We start from the raw sequence: 12,825 nt of genomic DNA on the forward strand, positions 1-12,825 counted from the left end.
GATAAGAATACTGCACCTGGCTTTATTCATGCTGTTCCCCAGCTCTGAGGCTGCCATGCCCTTGAGCCAAGCCTCAACCTCTCCAGAGCCAGACCGTGTAAGCAGCTGTGAGGCTGAAGAGATGGCAGGCAGCCTCAGTGTGAAAGTGTCTGCCAAGCAGATGAGTGATGATGCTTCCAAACTGTCTGCAATTCAGTGAGTTGCCATACCAAGCCTTGGCGCAATCTCTATTACGGAGCATAGATTCTCTTCACTAAGGCCACTGCACCTCAAGCCCAGGTGAGGTGCATACCTCTTTCTTCTTACTCAGTTTCACTCTTTCTTCCCTTCTGTTCTTACCTATTCTCCCCTACCAGGTTTCTTGGCAGCAGCACCCTTAGATAAGGTATGATAAATGCAGATTGTTTGCACTGTGATGGTTTTCATTACTTTACCAGGGGGTTACAGGTGAGCACAAGTGGCCTTGGATGACTCTCCCCTTGTTCACCTCAGAGGTACAGGAGAGGACCTGAATGACGGCTGCACTGAGAGCCACTGGAACAGAGAGAATGAATTTAAATAAACCCACACCATTTCACTTGAATGATTAACCATAAATACTTGTGTGTGATTCACATAGGAGTTCATGATTCAGGCATGGTATGGTGGATAGGTGATATCTCTGTTGGCCATTTATTACAGAAGTGTGTTGTTGGTCCAAGATACCTGTGGGGGTTTTTTGTAATGAAGGCAGGACGCTTTAGTCCACACGAATAGCCTTTGACAATTATGCACATATTTTTTTATTATTATTCAAATTGAACTTTACCTTTTTTAGTTTTTTTGTTTGTTATTTTGTTTTGTTTTGTTTGCAAGGTGTTTCTTTGCTTAAACACAGAAATATGTTAATAAAAACTAATACAATACATGTGCATATAGATAAGCATATTTTAGGTCATTAGATTCTTCTTTAGCCTCAACAGCATTCCTTTCATTATATGGACCATCCACTTTTATTCCTTGAACACTAAAAATTGCACAAAAATGAACAGTTCTTAATGAACCCACTTTGAATGGTAGACCTGAATACTATGCTACAGTGCATATGCACTATATTCTCTTCTAAGACATAATTATATACAGCATGTGGTAGGCATAAATGGTCAACAAACAAATGTATCCCACTGTGGTGAATACTTATTATGTTTTACTGGACTCTAATTAGGTCCTTAAGTTGAAGAGCCTTAGAGAAGATAATGATGAAGGGGTCTCAGGTGACTTGTCCTCAGAATTCATCTGTATCTTCTCCCTTAACTCCCCTGTAAAGAGCTTTCCTTATCATTTCCAAACTTTTACCAAAGGGGCATGGTGTGCTACTGGCTAAAGATCAGTCAAGAATGCACAATGGGCCAGCCTTTAAAACTTTAATAAGGTCCATGAATTAATCAGTAATAGGGCCAGGAAAAATGAAGTGATGGGAGGGAGTCAAGCACTGGTGAAGCTCTCACCCATGAAGCTCTAGGTCTGTTCTGCTGCTTGACAGGCCACTGGTGTCATCACTCCTTGAGCACAGGATGTACCCAGCCAGATTCTAACATCATGCACAAGAATGACTGCAGATTTTGAATAATTACTCTGGAGGAACCAGACAAACTTAACATGTTTCACATTTTCATTTCTTTAAGAAGGCTCTATGGCAGATACACATAGCTAAGGGTTTTATTTCAATTTATGTTGCTCTATGTTGAAACCTTCCTCAGTGTAATACATTGGATTGTGAACATTGCTTTACATTTAAACAGCTGCCCACCAAGTCAGCCTGTTATAAAAACAACAACAATCAGAAGAACACTCTCTCCTGGCTGGCTTTATATTGTACATTAAGATTGGAGATTTAAGGTAAGGTATTTTAAAGATCACATTTTCATGTTTTATTGTAATAGATAGCACAAACATAATTATTTAGTAATGAATAATAGTGGTAATAATGGAAAACAAAATAGCATGAATTAGAACATAAAGTTGGGATCCAGGTAAAACAATGTTGTTAAAAGGAAAGTTAATGATAAAAAATGACAAAATGGTATAATTTTAAAAATGGATGACTAAAGTAAACAAGGTTTAATTTGTTGTTTACAACTGTCAGCTCAAGGTCCCTGATATATCAGCAGGCAGAGAATTATACTTTCTATCTTTTGAGCATAAACTAAAGGGCAGTTTCACTGCTCTTCTGTGTTTAACTCCTAGAATATTTACCAAGCCAGTATGTGTCTGCCACTCACGCCTCACAAATCAACAACATAATTCATACACACAAAGTTTGCTCCTTTCAAATTTTAACCACAGTAAGAAAAAAAACATGACCTACACAGGGGTCACAAAGATAACATGAATAAATGTGCTCAGGGTAATAAGCCTTTCCAGCTCTAGTACAGCTAAATCTGCATGAGTTAACCTTGAAAAAAAAAGTAGGGGGGATAAAATTGCGGCAGTGCAAATGCTGGTGTGGAGCGGCTTGCACACTCCGGCTTCCATTAGAAACGCTGAGCAGAGCTGCAAGGCATCCATCCTGAGCTGTGTATTGACTCTCGCGGGTGTCATTCCCACCACTATCTCATATCATGCACACACATACACATTCACTGGAGTGGAGCAATCTCCCCTTCCTGCACCATGGCTGATATTGCCGTGATTAGAGAGGAGTCAGATGAGTGGAGGACTTGAGGGCTAGGAAGGAACAGGGCATAGTTCCCTTCCCAAGCCGTAATTTGAAAATATCTGCACATGTAGGGAGCAAATAAAAAGCAAGAGAACTGCTTGTGCCACTACATTTGCCTTGTTTTACTGTATCAGCAGCCATGCTGAAATGAATATTGAAGGAAAGAGGTCTGATGCTAGTCGTGGTGTCTGGAAATGAATGGTCTCTGCTACATATCAACAATCATGATAGAGCAGGTCTAAGATGAAGTGTCACTTTGTAAACTAATGCAAATTAGATGTGATAAACCTACACAACACAAATATACACACAATAAAAAAAATACCCTGAAAATCTTTATCAAAAATCCCTGCTGAATATTCTTTTAGCTGTGCTTGAAGCATTTGCACAAATTACATATTTTGTATAATTTATTGTCATTACAGTATTAACATTATTGCAATTACAGTATTAACATTATTGCGGTAGCTGAGCTAAACTTTCAGATTTGTATCTACTGTAGATTTTCTGTTCAAAGAAAAATAAAATGTAATTTACTATGAATTTTAATTAACTTATGAAAGCATGATTATGTATTGTCTGAACAAAAGTATTGACAAAGACTGCATAAATCAGCACAGTTGTGAGGACCACATGCCTGGAGATCTGCCCACAGGTCACTCCACATGCCAAATATGTCATTCCATGAGGACAATAAGGAAAGAGAAAGAGAGAGAGAGAAAGAGAAAGAGGGGGAACAGATACAAGGTGGGAGAGATAAGACTCATCCAAGCAAATAGGTTGGAACAAGACATAATCTCCATTTTAACCTTAACTAGACAGAACAGACAGGAAAGAAGGTCACTGTTCCAGTGTTTTAAAGGACTTCTGCAGTGTACCAGCATGATGGGAATATAGATGACCACCTTCCTCCCTATCCAGAGCTGTCAGCTAATTGCCCTGTGTTGAATATAATGCAGGTACCATCTCTCTCTCTCTCTCTCTCTCTCTCTCTCTCTCTCTCTCTCTCTCTCTCTCTCTCTCTCTCCCCCTCCCCTATTCCTGCTAACTCTGTTCATCTTTGAATGTTGTAGTAGGTGTCCACTGTCTATGGATTTCCCAAGACTGCACATCTATACTTAATGAACAGACTCTACATGGATGTATCACTCTCTGTCATTTCATTAACAGCATGATAGTATTATGCCATAAATACTAAGGCTCAAAATTGTTACTTTAATTTTTATCATTGCATTGCTTAAGCGCAATAGAGGTTGCCACAGTAAAAGCACGCAGCAAAAGCTGCTGCAGCAGCTGAGTTCAGAGGAGAAGTAGCTTTACCCAGCTTATAACACTCAGGTGGAATTACTGTTATATAGGAACACCCCCCATCAGGCCTCCACTCCTCTCTGACTGGCTACTTTTTGAGAGCTCTTCAAGACTGTTCTACTTGATGGATTAGGCTATCAGTAAGAAATAATTAAGAATGTCCTAGAGGCTTGTCTGACCAAATACAGCATCAGTTCAGGATCAGTTCAGCATCAGTTCAACATCTCAAAGCTACAGCTCTCTGTTCCACTATCCAATAGAACTATACCAATTTACCAAACTCAAAATACAAGGTCAGAAGGAAATGCATTTTGCATAGCGAAGACAGAGAACAAGCACACAACACCATCTATAAACACTTAATTCATTATCTTATCAGAAATAATTTGGCTTTTTTCAGATACCCTACTGGTCATATTAATCCTGTGTAAGTTCTATGAACAAGCTGGGGTATAACATGCGTGCCCTGACTGGTCTTTTCCATTTTCAAATTCTATTGTGTCAAATGGTGTATGACTTTCTAAGTTTTTTGTGAGACATGAATGGCCTCTGGGACAGCATGCGGCCCCTTAAAAACCACATGTCTCACAAATATAAACATAAACCCTTAATGTTCCTTTTTACATTTTCATTAATAACCTGAAGGGAAGTTCCAGCGTAATAATTACATTTCCAGTTTTCCTGATAACCTTCCATTGAAATTAACTGTACTGCCATTTGTAGATTCCATGAAGAATAGATGTTTTGTTTGCCATTTTAGGCAAATAAAAACCTAAGAACAAAGAAATAAAAAGTAAAGGGAGATAAACTTGCACATTCCCATATTTCCATCCCCATTGGTTTTCAGATTTTCCTCAGGCAAATTTAGTCATTGTTTACAAATTCAGGAAAAAAAATGCTATAATTGGAAATATGTTCTTGTAAATTAGCTTTCATTTTGAATTTTTAGGGTGTTCTATAGTTTAGTTATATTTATTCTTCTGAAAACTCCCCACAAATGTTTCCATATTCCTGGAGTGATGTAGAATGTCTTGTTCTTCTCGACAAAGAATTCTTAAAGATTGATTCTATTTATCATTTCTACTTTTCAGATTGGAATCAGAATATTTTTAAATGTCGTTAAAATCTTCATTAAAATATTATTAACACATATACCACTATTGTTACAATGTAACAACATGTTACAACACACTGAAACTCTGTATTTACTTTGTATGCATTTATATTATATTTTTTCAATTACTGTGTTCTTCTACTATTGTAGAATAAATCCCCATTCCAATAAACTGTGGTAAAACTATTGAAGTTGTGCAGTATGTAGACATGGAGTGTGCTCACTTGATAGTCCTCCTTACTATTTTTAGCTTTCTAACAGGAGCTAGCGCTGCTTCATTTGTGTCCTACAATGCCAATCTGAAGGGAGTCACATCTCCAATGCCGATAATGTCCTACTGCAAAAATAAATAAATAAATAAATGCCTGTTCTTTTGGAAATATCCCCCACTGTCAAGTGAAGATATCATATCTCCTCCTCTTCCCCAGTGCTACTGTGCATTTGCAGATAATGTTGAAACTGGCCATCTCCTCTTCTGGGTTGCAGTCAGGCAACGGTCAGTTTTTCCCAGAGAAGTCAGAATAAATAACACATTAAAAAAAAATTGATTGAAGAAAAAATCAGCTTATGTACAGATTCGAAACATTATTAAAATATTATGAAAATAAACATATAATTACATAAAGATTATATCTTTTTGACAAAAGAAAAACAAGAAAGCCTAACTTGTATGTGAGGTAGGCGGAAAGGCCTTTCGCTGACAAGTTCTATAATTGAAGTGAATAGGGCCCTGGGATAGATGTGTGTTAGCATAGTGGGTGAAGCATAGAAGACCACAGGCATCTACCTGCCCAGGGTTTCATGCTTGCTGCATAGGGGCTGTGTCTGAAGCTCTAGAGATTAAATACGAGTGGAGTCAAAACTCTCCTCTCCCATGAGTGGTGCAAGGCAGAGAAGAATAAAAAGTGAGAAAGAGGAAACAAGAATGAGTGGCCTTAAATTCTACTTAAAGACCAGAATTTATGCACAAAATAGTTTAATTTCTGAACAACTTTGAAATCTGCACTATTTTAAATTAAGAACTATGATTAACCTAGTCATGTTTTTTGTTCTTTGAAGTGTAAATGATGTGATAGATCAAGTAAATAAAATCTTCTTTGAGCACAAGCATTTTCCAGTTATATAATATTAAACAGAAAACGTACAATTCCTTTAACTCTAGAGTCATTTTAATATATAATTTAAACTTTAACTTTTTTTTAACTTTTAAATGTTTTTCACCCAAACCTGTATTTATTAGATATTGAAGAATAAAACTAAATAATATCATATAATACATTGAGCTGATAGACCAACTAGATGTTTTAGTGTTAGACAGTACAGTACTTCATACACAATTCAAATGAGAAAGGACTTCAGTAAAACCATCCAGTGAAGTACGTAAATCTGTTGAAGCTAACATCTTCCACAGGTAGGTTCCAGTGAAATGTATTTTGGCTTCCAGTTCGTTTCTATCAGTGCAGCATGAGGTAAAAGAGAGAAAGAAAAGTCTTTTGCCAACTAGCCTGTAATTCAGGGAATAATTCTGTGGCAGGTCTGAACATGGCCCTGACAGAAACCGGTTCAACTTTCAATAAGACCATTTCATGCTGGGCTGGCTTGGATTAGAGTTTATGTGAAAGACGTGAGTCTACACAGTGCATGGAGCTTTGAGCTTTTCATAAGACAAAGAAACATTTCAAAACCTTAGTAAATTGAGACAAGGGATTTGTTTGGAATGTGGAAACCTAACCTGGGAATTTAGTCTCAACAAAAATGGATATGAATTGCAACAAACAAGAAAAAGGCAATTCGATTCAAATGAAGTTGTAAGAAAAGGTACAACTGCATAACTCAACACTTCTCTTGCCTTAACATTAACCATTGGTGATGTTTTTAAAAAATAACCCATATGAAAGGCTAAGGTATGATCTCACCATTAAATACAAGAAACAGGTCATTAGTTATTTACAGTCACAGGTGATGGACTGTAGTCTGTATCTATACCGTGCATATATGGATTACCAAAAACACATAAAGACGGTGTTCCAGTTAGACCTATTGTCAGCAGGCATAAACACAGTTACATATAACATGCTCCATTTCCATTGTTGTTGGCAATACTAAGCATCGTATACAGAACTCCAAGGACTTTGTTGACAAAATTCAAGGACTCTCCCTGGAATCAGACAAGACAATGATGTTACAACATTGTGTATGTGTGTACCAACAATACTAGACATCAAGATTGTGAGGGAGAGACTGAATCAAATCACTCAGTTCTAACCTGACGTGCTCATTGTTGGAAATATCACATACTTCATATACAAAGATGGATTTTATAGATGTGCTTGGCTGTGCACTGGGCTCTCCAGTGTGTCCCATTGTGGCCATTGTCTATATGGAAGAAGTATTTGAGTATGGAGTTGAATACAGATTAATTCTGTGAATAAAACATAGTTTACTAGCAAGGAGATGAGTGAGAACAGACTTCCTTTTCTAAACTGTGCAATATAGGAGGGAGAAGTTCTAAGTTGAGATATACTGGAAGCCCACACACACCATCAGTATCTTGTACCATCCACTGGAACATAATCTGGGGATGATCATTATGTTGCAATATAGGGCCAAGATGGTAGCCACATATTCTGAGGCCAGAAATAAACAATATAATTACATTAATCAAACATATTTACATTGATCAATTTTGTGGCTACCCAGATTGAGTGTTCGTTAAAACCTCCACAAAACACAAAAAGATGCCTAGACAATAAAAGAAAAGAAAATGTATGTCACAAAGAAATAATGTGACCATTCCATATGTAGCTGGTGTTTCTGGTGTTTTTTCTCCAAGCACAAAATTAATTTAGATTTTAAACCTACGAACACAGTAAGACAGTGTTTGGCCCATCTAAAGGACTAGGTTCCAAAAAGCGTTAAGAGAAACCTTGTGTCATGCCACCCATGTACCAAGTGCACTATAACTCCCAATATTCTGTTCATTACCAAGAGGATAACCCAACCAATCAAAGACAGTTCAAAAGATCATCATCACCGGACTATTAGCTACACCTGTTTCTCAATAACCCAGTATTTTTAAACCTGTAAAGTCCGTTTCCTCTTTATGAAGTATTGCCTCTAGTGTTTACTGTGCATACTGAGTGTTTTGCTCCCGTTCATCTGATTGTGTTTTGGATCTTGTTTCTGTATTGATCTCGAATGTTCTTTTCCTGAAATATACCTGTTTCTGATTATCCCTGGCTTCATCCTACTGGTTCTGACCCTTGCATGTGTACCAACTATTGTTCTGGATATTCCTGCTCTAATTAAACCTGAACCGCTTTTATCTGCTAGCATCTGAATTTGTCTGCCCCATCACAACTTGTATGTGAAGTAAAGTGCAGTGAAGAGTGCACAGACCTTTCTATAGGAAAAACTAAGCAGCTGCTTGCATGTCCCAACACAGGTGAGTAAACCTCTGGACATGACTCACCAGTTAATTGTGAGGTACATATCTTAGATACAGAAGACAGGTGGTTTGAAAGAAGTGTCATAGAGGTCTTGTATGTCAAAGTGGAGTGGCCCTCATTAAACAGAGGAGAAGGCCTGAGACACCACCTGTCCCAAGACTCTAATGCTGTGTTTAAAAACTGTACCTCAGTATTTAATGGAGGAAGTAGCATAATTCGCCTCACAAGGGGGAGGAGGGGCACTGCCATAAGATGCTTGGAATTCCCTCTTCTCTGACAAGCACACTTAAAGGATATTAGTCATTTGACTTTGCCATCTCATTTCATATGCCAATCATGTCCCAACTTTTTTGTTGTGTTTTTTGTCAAAGTTACTTCCTGTTACTTTTACAACTAATGAAGGTGTGTGGTTGAATACTGAATCAAATTATTTTATTAAACATTGTTTTTAAAACATTTTATTACCTTATAAAAGTATAATGCCTTATAAAATTACTTTTCAAAAAAGTTAGTTTTCAAATTAGGTTGGCAGTGCAAGTTCTTACAAACTGGCAACAGTTGAACCTTAAAAGAAACCAGATATTTATCATCATATTTGTAGACCAACTCACTTTCTAAAAATATGTAGAAAATGTTTCTTAGACTTGAAAGTTCAACAGTGCAAATTAAAGATGTGAAGATTCTAAGTTCTGTTCTCAGACCATTGCTAGTTTGAAAGTAAAGTGTAGAAGCCTTTACTAAATACATGTTAAAAGCCATTTGCACAGTTTATGTTCCTATCCTCTAAACTTTTTCAGCCATCCTCTAACCATTATCAGTCAACATTTCTGACCAAAAGACTGCTCTTTGGTGGATATTTTGGAGTGATTGTCTACTCAACCCAGCAATGGCATTAACACATGTAAAACCAGATCAGGGGTGAACAGGCTAGAGGGTGTTGTCCAATGCATACCAACAGATGGGCTACAGTCTCTAGTAGCAGGCTTATAAAGCACATATTTAAGGTAGGTATGCCTAATAAAATGGCCAGTATCACCATTGTGTTGTCATATAATTGAACCCTTGGCTGCTTCCATTAGATAGTGTGACAAAATCTCAGGTATACAGCCAAATTCATACCACCATAAAATCAGTTTATATGCAGATGGTGTTTTACTATATATTACTAATCCTTCACTGTCCCTTCCTTCAGTCCATGATCTGATAAACAAATATAGCAAAGTGTCTGGTAATTCCATTAGTTATTCAAAATCTGAGATTCTGTCTCCAAGTAAATTCAACTAGGATTATGAGATACAAAGCATACCCTGTAAACATATCATACAATCTATTAAAAATTCATATCTCCTCAAACACAAATGATTTGTATAAACTTAACCATGATTCTTTAATGCAAGAAATAACAGAATTTAGAAAGATGGAATATACTACCATTATTTTTAATTTGCCAAATTAAAAGAGATTAAAAGAGGCTGGTTCTCCTCTCTTGACAATGTAATCACTAAATTTTAGTGGAAGCACCAAAAGCCTTGAATCAAATTAACCATGCTTCAAAAGCCTAAACATGTTGGAGGATTTGGAGCTCCGAATTTTTATTACTACTTCTTATCCCACCAACTGCTTTACATCAGATACTGGACAAATAATTCAAACCAATTGTGGTTAGACATTGAGAATATCTTAATTCAGGAATTGGACAACAGCAGCATTCCATTCATAAACAAAACTATTTAAAAATTGCATTTTATAAATACAACACAGTAAGTACTACCTTGAATGCATGGTGGAATTCAAACAGAATTCTTAATTACAGCTATTCACCCTCTGATTTGACTCCTTTATGTTTTTAATAAATGACAAACCCTTTATATTCTCTACATGGATACATATAGAGGTATAACCAGTCTGGCACAATTCTCTGGTTGCTTATTCATGACCTTTGGTCAAAGAAAAAGAAAAATACAATATACCAAAACTCAACATGTTCTAAATAAAATAGTCAATAGCAGAAACTTTTGTAACCATACTTCTCCCCTTCATAAAACTACAATGTTTTAAACCTCAGAAAATGTTATAACAACTCATAGCATCAAATGAACACACTATCTGACTCCCAGTTGAATAATAGACCTCAGATATAAAAGAAACATGTAACCTTAATTGGCAAATGATATGCAACAAAATCTTATCAATGACCAGCAATACAAAACTCCAGCTAATACAATATAAAACACTGCACAGAACCTACCTCATATCCTCTAAACTACACTGTTTGGGCTTTAGCCAGAGTGATACATGCGCACATTGCCCAGCTTTAATAGACAATTATTATCATGCTTTGTGGACATCCAGCAGTTCTTGTCAGAGGTCATGAACAGCTGTCAGAGATGCTGGGTTTTATCATCCCTTTCTGTCCCATTGTAGCTCTACTTAATTATCATTCTTCATTCTCATCACCCAATCACCTTAAATCCTTTATATTAATATCAATCACAATTGCCAAAAAAAGTTATATTGTTGATTTCAAAAAGTTTCAATAAATAATTGGTTTAGCCTCCATATAGATCATTCCAACTTGGAAAGACTCAACAACAGCAAACCTCAAAAATAATGTGGTACCTAATCACATTTTTATCTTTATGACCATGCACAAACAATGAACTCTCTGACATCAGTAAAGAAAAGGAAAAAGTAAAATCAAATACAAAGTCAGTGTCGCTATACAATGTCCCAATGTCCTTTTTTATAATAAAAATTAATAAAAATCAGAACATAGCAGGTGTTTCTAACATTTCTAACACTATATAAGACATATACTTCGTGAGCTGATCTGTCTAACAAGTCAGCACATAATTTCCAGGTTTTCTTGTTCCTTCTAGATTATTTTGTTAAGAATTATAAATTAATAGGTGTTAATCAGTTAATATCAAATATTCATGAAAAGAATATTTGATAGTTAATGCAAGGGCATTAAATGCAATTACATTTGTTTAAAACAAAAGATTTTTACAGGGTTTTAAAAGGCAGCTTTATTACATTATTGGCAAGACAACAAACCTGAATAAAATGTTTTAACAGCAACTCTGCTTTCAAAGCAAAGAAAAACTGAATGCCCTACATAGATTAATCATATTTAATATTGGGATTTAAGAGGAAAATCCCTGAACGTATTACAATAAGTGCTTGGTCAAACGACTTTCAGGCCATATTTCAAGCCATTGCTAAAAAACCTGTGTAGACATTCTGATCTGAAAAAGGCCCATAGAAAAGCATGCTTGGATCCCTTGAGGTTTTTCTGTAATAGCTTTCTTTAGATCACATTTATTATAAGGCCTGCTGTTCACCTTTGGATGCTGGAGAGTTTTGTGCAGGGGTTCAAATTTCTACCTCTTAGTAAATCACATGGTAATAATTAATTGGGGTAATGAATTTTTAATGCTAATCTTCCAGTCCTGATTTCTTAAGCCTTAAAGGCCTAGCAGGTGGCAGCTCTGTTTTAGAAACCCAATACTGGTAATCACTGCAGTCACAGGGCATTATGCGTTTCTCCAAAACTAGTGAAATATGACAAAAATTATGATTCTCTTCTGGGGTTCAATAGATACAGTGACCTGTATTCAAACAAACAAAACTCAGGAAAATGCATTTTGCAAAGGTTTGACCCAATAAGAACCTGCTAACATATCCTTTCCAGAGTACTGAAGGTGATTTCTGATTTAGGAAATGTCCAAAGAAAAAATAATGATCTTTATTCACCCCCGAAGATGAATCCTCAGTAAGAACATTTTAAACCTGTGGATGTGTACTGCCCTCCTATGGATACACCATGCAACAGGAGGCACCTAAAATTATTGTTAACCTTAATTTGACATTGAACATGAGAAATGTCTTAAATTTGTTAGAACTAGAACTATTTGTTATAACTCACATAATGTCTTTACAAAGCGTAGTTAAACACTTTTATTTTACTGCCAGATTTGCTTTCTATGATAGAAATATTTTGTCCCAAAATTCTAAACTCTAGAAAATTAAGTTCTGTTCCTGATTCACTATTTGCCCGACAAATATATTACTTGGTTAAAGCTAAATAATATTTTTTCTTCTGTTTAGAAAATATTACACTTTAAATAAAAATAAAAATACATTTTAAAAATTATTATTTAGAAAGACTGAAAATATGCATATGAGGTCATACGTTCCAGTAAGAACAACTAACTAAATCATTTTGATCTTTAAATTACCATTATATGTGGGGA

This window comes from Electrophorus electricus, chromosome 3, assembly GCF_013358815.1.
Source record: "Electrophorus electricus isolate fEleEle1 chromosome 3, fEleEle1.pri, whole genome shotgun sequence".
In the NCBI taxonomy this organism is placed as follows: domain Eukaryota; kingdom Metazoa; phylum Chordata; class Actinopteri; order Gymnotiformes; family Gymnotidae; genus Electrophorus; species Electrophorus electricus.